We start from the raw sequence: 12,616 nt of genomic DNA, 5'->3' as shown, positions 1-12,616 counted from the left end.
CAGCACCAGTTTAAAAAAAAAAAAAGAGTAGAGGGGAAAACAATGAAAGATAACAGAATTTTAGAAATCATGCATTTTGAATATGTGTATATATGTTTTTTTCCCCCATCTGGTTAGTTACTATTCAGTCTAGCAAGGCATAAGCACTTAAGGGATCAATCATTTAAATAATAATACATTTATATGGATAACATTGAAATGGTAAAAGAAAAAAAAAAATCCCAAAAGCAGGCCTGAAAGAGGACAGAGTCTGAGAAGAGATGAGAGGTACCTGTCTGCAAAAGCCTTCGTACAGAAGGTACTCACACAGCCAACAGACCTTTGTCCAGAACCTGCGTTTCCCTTCCCCAAAGGCCCAGAGGCAGTGCTCCTGGGGAACCTTCCACAGCAACCTTTCTGTGACCTCACATACTGAGTGTTGTCTTAGCTACAAGGTGGAAAACGCAGTCAGCCACCACATTACTTCTTGGGTTACGTATGGGTTAGGACCCCCCGTTGTCCTTCCCTCCTTAAATATTCTAGCTCCTATTTCTAATGGTATTGTTTTCCCCTACATTATTTTCTATAGGATTTTTTTTTATTTTAGTTCTTTTGTGGAATACTGTAGGAAAAAATGAAAAGAAAAATTTTCTTATTCCAATAAGGATAAATTGAGACAAGTGAGAAGCCTCAGAAGACCTCAACAGGAGAGAAGCGCCAGTCTTCAATTAATTCCTGGATGCCTTTCTAAGACTTCAGCTCTTGCCTTGCATAATTACAAGGAGGAATGTTTTGTGGGTACACCAATCTGAGCCTGAAGACCCCTTAAAAACACATGGCCCACTGGAGAAGGGGCTGGGAGCTGGGGCTGGAAAGGACGCAGAGCCTGTCTTCAACAATTATTTAATACATATCATATTGTCCTCTTCGGTAATGTTTCTAAATCTACAGATGGTGACAAGGAAGTGAGGTGCATTATTTTTCATATTTTCTAGTAAGTTACAAACAAAATTATTGACATGCTATTTCGGTTTTGGTTTTTGGTTTTTTTTTTGCTACGCGGGCCTCTCACTGTTGTGGCCTCTCCCGCTGTGGAGCGCAGGCTCCGGACGCGCAGGCTCAGCGGCCATGGCTCACGGGCCCAGCCGCTCCGCGGCATGTGGGACCTTCCCGGACCGGGGCACGAATCCCCGTCCCCTGCACCGGCAGGCGGATTCTCAACCAGTGTGCCACCAGGGAAGCCCTTGACATGCTATTTTAATGCGTCTCATCTTTCCTGCATCACTGAGTCGCCTCGGGTCGTTGAAGCTGATCACTGGGGGAAAGCTTGGCTCTCGCCCTTGAAAAAAATGTAGGGCTGGTGGCTTGGAGACGGCCTTCCTCACAACACAGGGAGGCTGACAGCATGGCAGGTGAGGGTTGAGCAGTGCCAATCTGGGGTGAGGAGCGACTGGCACCCAGATAGCTTCCAAGATGGACCCCATGCTAGAGGGATGGCGAGCTGGGGAGAAGAGGCTTGGAACAGGCAATGAGAATTCTCAGAGGCACAGGGGTGAAGCTGGCTCGGACCCGGTGAACTCCCAGACAATCAGAGCATGACTCCCCGCTCCTCTCCACCAGTCAAGGGCTTGCAAGTTGCAGGCTCCCTTACCAATCAGAGCCAGGCCCTCCTCTCCTCTCTTTTCCTCCAATCAGGGCTTGCACCCTCCCCCTTGCCCACCAATTCCCCTGCCAATCAGAGCCAGCCTTCCTACTCTTATCTTCCAATCAAGGCTCTGGACAAAGAAAGAAAGTACTTTTCACCAAAACCCACATGAATTCCTTCACCCTCTACACGGATGGTGAATCTCTGCATGAATGCTGTACCTCCAGGTGTTTGTTGTTTACTATGTTTAGAGGAAAGAAGAGAAAAGCAAAGAGAAGGGAGGGCAGGGGAAAGGTAGGGCAATTTTTAGAAGTTAAACTTAGTAGGATTGTTCTGTTTTGTTTTGTTTTTTTTTTTGCGATACGTGGGCCTCTCACTGTCGTGGCCTCTCCCGTTGAGAATCACAGGCTCCGGACGCGCAGGCTCAGCGGCCATGGCTCACGGGCCCAGCAGCCCCGCGGCATGTGGGATCTTCCCGGACCGGGGCACGAACCCGTGTCTCCTGCATCGGCAGGCGGACTCTCAACCACTGTACCACCAGGGAAGCCCATGTTCCGTTTTTTAAAGATCCATATGTGTCTAGAAAACAAGGAACCCCCCCCCCCCAAGTGCTGATGTGGCTTCAAGCTCACTGTATCAGAAGGCCCCAGATTCTCTGGGCTTTGCCTACTCGGCATGGTCCCACTCTGGACCACGTGCTCAGCTATCTTATTCCCCTTGTCTCCTCCTTCAAGCCCTTTGGGTTGACGCTGTTTGGGAGTGTTTGCTTCAGCTCCCATTCTACTTCTGCAGGAACCTTGTCTTTCACGTTCCCCTTTGCTCCCATAAAACCAGATTCATGTAAGGCCCGCCAGACCAATTCACTGGTCAGTAAGAGTCTGAAACATCACAGGAATAAATCGAAAACATATGCTTTAACTCAAATGTTCCCGGGACTTTTGACATTACAGGTAAAGAACATTTTTCCTAATTCATTAAGTGGAATTTATTGCCCTTTGAAATACAAATCTCTTTTTAAAGAAATCATTCTAGTGCAGTCCCCCAAGTCATTGCCTAATAATATGCTTGTGCAAGTGGAGTTTTACTTGGGAAGAGCTTGATGAGGACAAGGGAAGAGCAATGTACAGGTTACAAACATTTAAAATTAAAAATTTTTATTCTAAGAAAACCAGTCTTATAAGTGCTTTGGCTCCCAGGACCCTGGCAGGCAGAGATCTGTGATTGTGAAAAAGAATCAAGGGTTTAGTGGACAGTCATCAAAAGCCACTAGTGGTATGTGACTCCATATGCTAATGACATGCCTTAGACTACATTAATTAAAAATGTACTTTATAAAACTAGGATTGGGTGGTGACCACAGTGGTGTGATGCCAGAGCCTGCTTTGAAGGAAGACTTGTTGCCTCAGCTGCTGGGGGTACTGTGGTGAGATTACCTGGTGACCCAGCTCCAGTTCTAGTTGAGCTACAAAGATTCCTGGAGATAGTTGCTCAGGGTAGGTCTGTGGGTTTGTTTCATAAATAAATTCCGTGGCAAACTCACTTTGTTTATCCTCAAATAAGAGATTCCACAGGCTAGGCCTTGACGGAGAGGCTGCTTTTCTGCATACAGATTATAGGCATTAGGAATTGCCTCAGCTTCTGAGAGCTGCCTCTCCAAGGTCACACACCTACCCAGGGGCCCATATCCAGTGATGGATCAAAGCCAGAGTTCCTTGGGGGTTCTCCAAGGCTGTGGTTGAGCCTGTACTCAGGTCCACTTCTCCCTCTGCCCACTCCTGCTTTGGTCCCCTCTCTTCCACAGGTGTTGATCTTGAGGACGCTCCTTTATAAACATTCTGCCCCCTAAATTCCACTTCGGAGTGTGCCAATTCTCTGCTCTGTGCTGGTTATAGCACACTTGCAGAGCTGCCTTCAGAAACTGGACCAAGATTTTGTTCAATCTACAAATCTCGCTGTTAGTCAAAGCTGCCTGAAATGAAATAAGCATCTTGTGAAGGTGAGGAGATCTTCAAAGAGGAGATGTTCAAAGAAAAACACTATTGGAAAGATGAGTGGGATGTGAAGGGGTGAAAGCAAGAGTCCTAAGGGTGGATGGACTGGATGTCCTTTAGGTCCCTTCCTGCCTCAAGATCTTAGTATCTGTATTCGTTTGCTAGAGCTGTCATAACAAAATACCACAGACTGTACGGCTTAAACAGCAGAAATTTATTTACTTACTGTTTTGGAGTCTAGAAGTCCAAGATCAAGGTGTCAGCAGGTTTGGTTTCTTCTGAGGCTTCTCTCCTTAGCTTAGCAGGTGGCTGCCTTCTCCTGGTCTTCAGATAGTCTTCCTCTGTGTCTGTGTCTTAATCTCCTCTTCTTATAAGGACATCAGTCATAATAGATTAGGGCCCACCCATATAACCTCCTTTTACCTTAATTACCTCTTTAAAGGCCCTATTTCCAAATACAGTCACGTTCTGAGGTACAGGGATTAGGACTTCAACATAAGAATTTTGGAGGGCCACAATGCAGTCCATAACAAAATCCCAAGATTTTACTCTATCCCAGATATATAGTACCCTTTAGCATACATCCAGCCCAGTGTTATAAAAGATCAAATTCAGTATTTAGTTACATAAGACAGAGTTGGCCAGGTTATGTTTGAAGGAGCTACAGCATTTAAACTGCTAAACAAGTAGCCAATCGTAGCCTTTTAAAACGATGTTGCCTTCTTATCTAGTAGCTATGAGTATCATTATATCCACTCTAATTCAGCCAGGAATCTTAGCACTGGCCAGGCCAGCCAGTGTATTTATACCAATGTATACACACAAACACGGACTCTACACTCAAGAAGGGACAAGGGGAGTTTTTGGACATAATAGGATAACTGGATTTTCTGGGGGTAGTATCTGAGTATAAAAAGAAAAAAGGCTACTATGATGGCTTTACCTCTTGTATTCACTCACTATTCATTTATTCATCCCCTCAAACACTAATCATTGGCTTCCAGTTACCTGGTAAGCATTGTGCTAATTGATTTGGGAAAAACAACCTTGCAAAAATCAAAATCCCACCTCCAAAGAGGGAATATTTTGGTAAGACAAATAAGCTGTGCTGCGGTAATGATACCATAAAGCATGGGCTTCGTCATCAAGAAGACTGGACTCAAGGCTCAACTCCACCCTGGGTCAGCTGTGTGACCTTGGGCAAGTCACTCAACCTCTCTAAGCATCAGTTTCCTCATTTGTGCAATGGGGATAAGAATAACACTTACCAGTTGGCCTCTCCCAGTGGTGGGTTGGGAAGTTTTAGTCCCTCTCTCCCATAACTGCCATGAGCATCCTCCAAAGCCACCTTGAATCAGTATGAAATCTAAGTTAAAAGCAGCCTGTTTACTTGGCATCTCCCCCTTTCAGTTAGATTGCAGCCCTGAAGCCCCTCCTATACAGAAATCTTTGAGTTACCAGTTTGCCTCATATACTGTGAAAGTTAAACGAGGCAATGCATGCAGTATGCTTTCTCGTGTAAATGTCCAGTCAATGTTAGCATTATTAAGGCATTTTGCAGTGAGTAACATAAGGGTAACGTGATCAACTCATCCCAGTCCCTTCATCCTTCATCTCAAGAACCCTCCTCAGTGCCAGACAAACCTATGTAAGAATGTCCAAGTATGTTACTTGTAAATGATGTAAGGATTCAGAGGGATAAAGGGTCACTTTTAATTTTTGTAAGAATGAGGAATGTTCTTTGGAAGATGTAAGATTTAATCTGGTCTCTGAAGCACGGCAAATCCAAGTGGAAAGAATAACAACAACAAAGATATGTAGGTGGCGAAGGGTAAGGCGTGTTCCTGTAACGTGGGTGCCCCTATCAGATGGATCTTTGCTGTGTGAGGTGGGAGTTAAGGCTACGAGTGAAGATTGGAGCTGAAATCCAAAGTGTTTTTATAAGATAGGCTGAAAAGGTTGAGGTTGGTATTCTGTAGTCAGTGAGGAACTACTGACTAGTGAAAAGTTTTAAGCTGATAATTGAGTTGATCAGAAGTGTTTCAAGGAGATGGCTCTGGTAAGAGCCTTTGGTGACCGTTGGGGTCATGGGCTGATTTGGAGCAGAGAGAGATCAGGAGAAGGAGACCCGTAGGAAAGAAGCTAATGAGATTGTCCAGAGAAGGAGGATGAGGACCTGAGCTAAGGCAGTGGCCGTGAGACTGGCAAGAGGGCTGTAGATGGAGAAGCCCACCAGGAAGACGCTCTCCTATGGGGCTTGGTGGACAACTGGTGGAAGAGAGCAAGAGGGGAAAAGGAGTCAAGTACGTCATGGTCGCTCTAGCCACAAACAGAAGTAGAGGAAGTAAAGAAGAGGGGCTTAGAGAAAGAGGGAGACCTTGAATTTGTTATGAGTTATTGACAGAATTGATGAGGTGGCCAGACATTCAAAAGATGTTCAGCAGACATGGGAACTGTCCACGATTCAGGATTGAGATGTGAGTTGGAAGCCAGCCCTAGAGATGTGAGCCCCCAGCTGGGGCAGAGAAGGAGACTACTGGTATTGGTGGTGGAGGGGCACAGGGGGCATATGCAGTCAGAGCAGGGAAACAGAGGGTGTAGGAAAAGCCGGAGACAGGGGAGAGGACGCAGACTTATCATCCATCCATCCATCCATCCATCCATCCATCCAGATGAGGGGTGTATTAAAATCCATCCCAACAGTCCAGAAGTTCAAGTTCACTGGGAAAGGCTGACAGGGAGGAGCCTGCTAGAGGGCTGTGGGGACCAGAGCAGAATGTCTAACTTCAGGGCTCCAGGCTGTGTGGACAGAGAGCCTCCAGAGACCAAGAAAATAAAACAAATCAAAGGAACAAGAAGAATCAAGTCTGGAAAAGATTTTTGGATTAGAAAAGCTGTGAGGCCAGAAATCAGATTGCAAAAGATAAAAAATAAATAGGTGGTGAAAATATGGAGGGAGAGAACATTGCTAGATTAGCAACTTTTTTTTTTAATTGAAGTATAGGTGATTTACAATGTTGTGTTAATTAGTGCTGTACAACAAAGTGACTCAGTTATACATATGTATACATTCTTTACATATTCTTTTACTGTATAGCACAGGGAGAGCAATTACTTTTTAAAATGATAAGACCCAGTTTGGGGAGGGGGGTATCCCCAGGGGATGCTCAGAAAAGGCAAACAGACACAGAGCTGGGAGAATATAAATTTGTGCAAATCTTTTGGCTTATAATCTGATAAAATATCAAAAGCCTTAAAAATGTTGACATACCCACATAATTATATTTCTAGGAATTTATTCTCATAAATAATAAACGATGGACACATTTATGATGGCAGAAAATAGCAGACATTAGGAAGAGCGCTGGGATGGACCTCTGGCTTTCCCGCATGCAGTCTCCTCTCCAGGCTGCCCTCAGCCCGTGCGCCAGCCGGCTCCGTTATAGTGACCTGCAGCCCCTGCGTCGTGATTAGTGATGATGAGCCAGGTTATGACCTAGATTTATTTTGTATACCTAATCATTATGCTGAGGATTTGGAAAAGGTGTTTATTCCTCATGGACTAATTATGGACAGGAATGAATGGCTGGCTTGAGATGTGATGGAGGAGATGGGAGGCCGTCACATCGTGGCCCTCTGTGTGCTCAAGGCGGGCTATAAATTCTTTGCTCATCTGCTGGATTACATCAAAGCGCTGAACAGAAATAGTGATAGATCCATGCCTATGACTGTAGATTTTATCAGACTGAAGAGCTACTGCAGTGACCGGTCAACAGGCGCCTTAAAAGTAATTGGTGGAGATGATCTCTCAACTTTAACTGGAAACACTGTCACGATTGTTGAAGATATAATTGACGCTGGTAAAACGACGCAAACCTTGCTTTCCTCGGTCAAGCAGCTTAATCCAAAGATGGTCAAGGTTGTGAGCTTGCTGGTGAAAAGCACCCCTCGAAGTGTTGGATATAGACCAGACTTTGATGGATTTGAAATTCCAGACAAGTTTGTTGTAGGATACGCCCTTGACTATAATGAATACTTCAGGGATCTGAACCATGTTTGTGTTATTAGTGAAACTGGAAAACCAAAATACAAAGCCTAAGAGAGAGTTTAAGTTGAGTTTGGCAACATCTAGTGTCCCATTGAAATCACAAGTAAAATTATTAAATCTTCCAGTTCTGTTTTCAGCTGCTCAGTAGAGCTTAGTGCATGTGTCTTCTAAGAATTTTATCTGTTTTGTATTTTAGAAATGTCAGTTACTGTAGTCCCGAACTCTTTATTTGCACTATGGGCCTACGGGCAATCAGTTCCCTTTGGATGGGTTGTTGTTGGACTCGTGAATGCAAATTCTCTTAAACCACATCACTATTGAATAAAAATATTGAAATTATATCTGTGAGAAACATTTAAAGAGAAGAGTATATTAGTTTTTTAATTGGTATTTTAATTTTTATTTATTCAAAAAAGAACAGAAGTGATTGAATGTTGTTGATTATACCACTGTGTGTTTAGAAAAGTAGGAAGCATTAAGTTTCATGTCAGTGATAGCACTTAGAGGTGCTGTTATGTTGGATAAACCATATGTCCTGGAATTATTTTAGTAGGTTTCAGTAATATTAACTGTATTTTCCCGCTTGTTCAGATTATTTCTAGTGAATCTTTGTCAAAAGTTCCTTTTAAATGCAGATCAAAAAATTCCAAAAACCTACTACTTTTTGAATTCTTGAATGTAAAAATCCTTAAAATGAAGGCTGTCTCTTTAAAAGAAAAAAAAAGAAAATAGAAAACATTAAATATCTAATAAAGATTGGTTAAATACAGCCATTTTGAGATAGCAATCATCAAAATATATATTTTAGCCACATCATATGACAGAATGTCCATGATACATTAAATGGGAAATTATAACATAGTAAATGCAACATGCCACCAATTTTATGAAGATGTATATTGTACACCTACACCTCCCCCCCGACACACACACAGACACACAAGAGTTTAGGCATCAACAGAACTGTTAATGAATTTAAAAGTGGTTGTCTCATGGTAGTGGAATAATAGGTGACTTTTCTTTCTGATACCTTTTTGTATTTTCCAAATTTCTCCAATATACATGTAATGCTTTCTAAACAGAAAAAAAAAGTTTGAACTTAAAAAGAAAGAGGAGGTAACTGGCAGGGATAGCAAGGTCAATGGAAGTGTGGGGATAAGAGAAGGTGTGTGGGGCGGAAGGACTGAGGGTGAGAAGGGCAATGATGGATGCCCTGTGCTCCCTGGAGGAGGAGGGCGAGAAAGAGACGAAGGGCCCAGAGGCAGGCACTGACTACTGCAGAGAAGAGAGGTGAGGGTGAGGGGACAGATAAGAAAGGTTAGAAGGTGCCTGAGGTCATTTTGAGTGACCTAGATCTTCTCTACCAAGTGAGTGGCTGGACAGGGGATGGGCAGGGGGAAAGAAGTAGGTGGAATGTGGGGAGTCTTCCAGATATGGCTCAGCGGTTGGCCAAGAATCCCTCAAACCCTCAAGAAAGTAAGTAGAGCCAGTTATGCAAATTTATGACCTCCTCCGGAAAGGTCACCTCCCCAGGGAGTACCCTTGGTCTTAGAATCTTATCCACTTATCGGTTAGCCCAGGGAGCTCATTAATCAGCATTTTTAATTGGACAGAGTGAGAGTGAGAGTGTCATCTCTCATTAAGCTCTGCCTTCCACGAGGCATCCCAAAGAGGGGCTCTGATCTGTCTAGGGCAGCACAGAGACAGTGACTGATTCTCATTCCAGGAGCTCACAGAGTCAGAACAAAAACATGGCCTTGCCCCCAGATTGCAGCGACTACCACTTTCCAGCACCACCCTGTATGGCCAGGCAGTCGTGCTCCAGGAGAAGCAAATTCACAGGAGTAAGACCTCCAAGTAGCTTAGCAGCTAGACCAGGCCCTCCCTCTTGGCCCCCTCATTTCCTAATTGTCACAGTTGGCATGAGGATTATTTAGTGAATACTTTGGGGTTGTGGGAATATTCTTTCATTTATTCATTTACTCAAATATTATTACTCAGTACCCAGCACTTTGGACATTCAGTGGTCAGTAAGATGGGAAGTCCCACTTAAGGTTTCCAGCATGGAAATGATATCTCCCTTCCAGCTCTATCACTTCTTTCTCCCACACCATAGCTCCAGAGCTGCCTCTTCCAGTGCAAACCAATGAGGATTCATTCCTCTCCAGTGCCTGGGTCAATAAGTTGTGTTGAATGCTATTTACTCTTATGCAAAAATAAATGAAGTGGTCATTTCTTCTGTACAGCAAAGTGACTCAGTTATACACACACAGGGAACTATATTCAAATATCCTGTGGCAAACCACATATATATACAAAGAATATATTCGTATGCTTTTCCATCATGGTTTGTCACCAGATATTGAATATAGTTCCCTGTGCTATACAATAGGACCTTATTTTTTATCCATCCTATATATAATAGCTTGCCTCTGCTAATCCAAGACTCCCAATCTTTCCCTCCCCCACCCCTCTCCCCCTTGGCAACCACAAGTCTATTCTGTATATCTGTGAGTCTGTTTTTGTTTCATAGGTATGTTGATTTGTGTCCTATTTTATTTTATTTTCAAAGAATTTTTATTTTATTTTTACATTTTTTGATGTGGACCATTTTTTTAAAGTCTTTATTGAACTTATTGCAATATTGCTTCTGTTTTATGTTTTGGTGTTTTGGCGCCGAGGCATGTGGGATCTTAGCTCCCCAAAGAGGGATTGAACCCACACTCCCTGCATTGGAAGGCAAAGTCTTAACCCCTGGACAGCCAGGGAAGTCCCTGTGTCCTATTTTAGATTCCACATACTTCAGTAAAATTTAAAAAGAAATAAAAATTTTTTTTAAAAAGTGTGCTGTAAAACTGAAAAAAAAAAAATAGATTTCATGAGAGCTTTGCAAGGCAATTTTGGAATGAGACCCAGTGAGCCCACCACAACTCTGGTATATAGCACCTTCCATCTGAAGTGTATGCCACCCTAGACTATATATCCCTAGCAGGGAGCCTGGGATGTTTCCATTCATGTTGGCTGAATGAATAAATGATTCAATAAATATATGCTTACGTGGACCCAGCACACACAACCTTGCGTGTAGTTTATTTTTCTATGTCTCCTCAACTAAATTAGAGGTTTCTTTAGGTCTGGGAGCCTGGCTTGTTTCACCTTTGTAATCTACTCTCTGCCTTCCCAGTGGATATTTGTTAATAATCATTTTTTTTTCTTTTTGCAATTGAGTTGTAGTAGTTCTTGTGTGTTTTGGATATAAGATGTTTTTCAGATATAGGATTGCAAATATTCCCTCCCATTCTGTATGTTGCCTTTTCATTCTGTTGGTTGTTGAAGAGACTATTCTTTCCCACAGTGTCGTCTTAGAACCTCGGCGATTATCATTTGGCCATGTATGTGTCAGTTTATTTGGGGGCTCTTTATTCTGGTCCATAGGTCTATCTGCCTATTTCTATGCCAGTACCATACTGTTTTGATTGCTGTGACTTTGTAATGTTTTGATGTCAGGAAGTGTGAAACCTCTATCTGCGTTCTTTGTTGTCCAGATTGTTTTGGCTCTCTGGGGCCTTTTGTGGTTCCCTATGTATTTGAAGAATGTCCTTCCATTTCTATTAAAATGACATTGGAATTCTGATAGATGTTGCAAATGAATCTGTGCATCACTTTGGGTAGTATGGAAATGTCAACAATATTGTCTTCCAGTGTATGAACATGGAATGTCATTCCAATTAATGCGTTGCCTTTAATTCTTTGAGCAATCTTTTGTAGTTTTCAGTGTACAAGTCATTTACCTCCTTAGGGCCTTTTGCCCCTGCCATCCCTGGATCTTCCAGAGTCAGGGGTGAGAAGGATGGGCTCATGAGGAGAGTGAAATTTACCTCCCTCCCCTTTGTACCTGCTCTCTGAATATGTCTAGCAGAGGAACACGGGACCATGCTCTTCACCTCTGCTTACAAGTGGGCACCCTGCTGGGAATCCCTCTAAGACTTAGGTGTTGACATTACTGTTTGAGTGTCTCCAAGGCCTCACATAATGTCTAGCACATCTGCATGAGCACAGGAAATACCTACAAATGAATGAACAGATCAGGCCAGCAAACGACTCTGCAGCAAGGAACAGCCAGGGGAGAGGCAGTAACATCTTCCTCCTCTTTGGATCTCTAGAGGTGCACTGTACAGTGTGGCAGCCACTAGCCCGATGTGCCTGTTTATAATTAATTTAATTCAATCTATAATTAACTCAAGCTATTATGATAAAATAAAGCATCCAAATTGCTCAGTCCCACTAGCCACATTTCAAATTTGTCAGTACAGTTGGAATTTCAGGTTTGTAAACTTAGAGGTGAGAGCTATAATGGGCCCAAAGAACTGAGAAGTTGAAAGGTGATTCCTTCAGGATCTTTCTCGCATTTGAAGGTTTGAAACTGTGATCAATGTCTTGTTAAAGGGCTCTGACTCCACAGAGCACAGGGAAGGTCTGAGAACTTGCAGGAAAAATCAGGGTGATGCTGTGTGACCTACCACAACCTCTTAACCCTCTGCCTTTTCTTGCCCCTTCCCCCTTCCCTCTCTCCACTAGTAGCCACTAATTTGTTTGTTCTCAATACCTGTGAATCTTTTTTGTTATATTCATTCATTTGTTTTATTTTTTAGATTCCACATATGAGTGATAACATACAGTGTCTTTCTCTGTCTGACTTATTTCACTAAGCACAATACCCTCCAGATCCATCCAACTTGTTGCAAATGGCAAAATTTCATTCTTTTTTATGGCTGAGTAGTATTCCATTGCATGTATATACCACATCTTCTTTATCCATTCATCTGTTGATGAATACTTAGGTGGCTTCCATATTTTGACTATTGTGAAAAATGCTGCTGTGAACATTGGGATGCATGTATCTTTTCAAATTAGTGTTTCATTTTCTATGGATATATTCCCAGGAGTGGAATT

General features: G+C 42.9%; 1 pseudogene; it reads left to right on the top strand.

Annotated features, from left to right (window-relative positions):
• Nucleotides 1-7,063: 7,063 nt before the first annotated feature.
• On the top strand, nt 7,064-7,714 carry LOC103080310 (hypoxanthine-guanine phosphoribosyltransferase pseudogene; annotated as a pseudogene).
• The last annotated feature ends 4,902 nt before the right edge of the window (nt 7,715-12,616 follow it).

The sequence above is a fragment of the Lipotes vexillifer genome, unplaced genomic scaffold (genome assembly GCF_000442215.2).
Source record: "Lipotes vexillifer unplaced genomic scaffold, Lipotes_vexillifer_v1.1 scaffold1315, whole genome shotgun sequence".
Taxonomy (NCBI): domain Eukaryota; kingdom Metazoa; phylum Chordata; class Mammalia; order Artiodactyla; family Lipotidae; genus Lipotes; species Lipotes vexillifer.
Note: the sequence above shows the minus strand (reverse complement) of the source record. Positions and strands in the feature narration are given on the sequence as shown.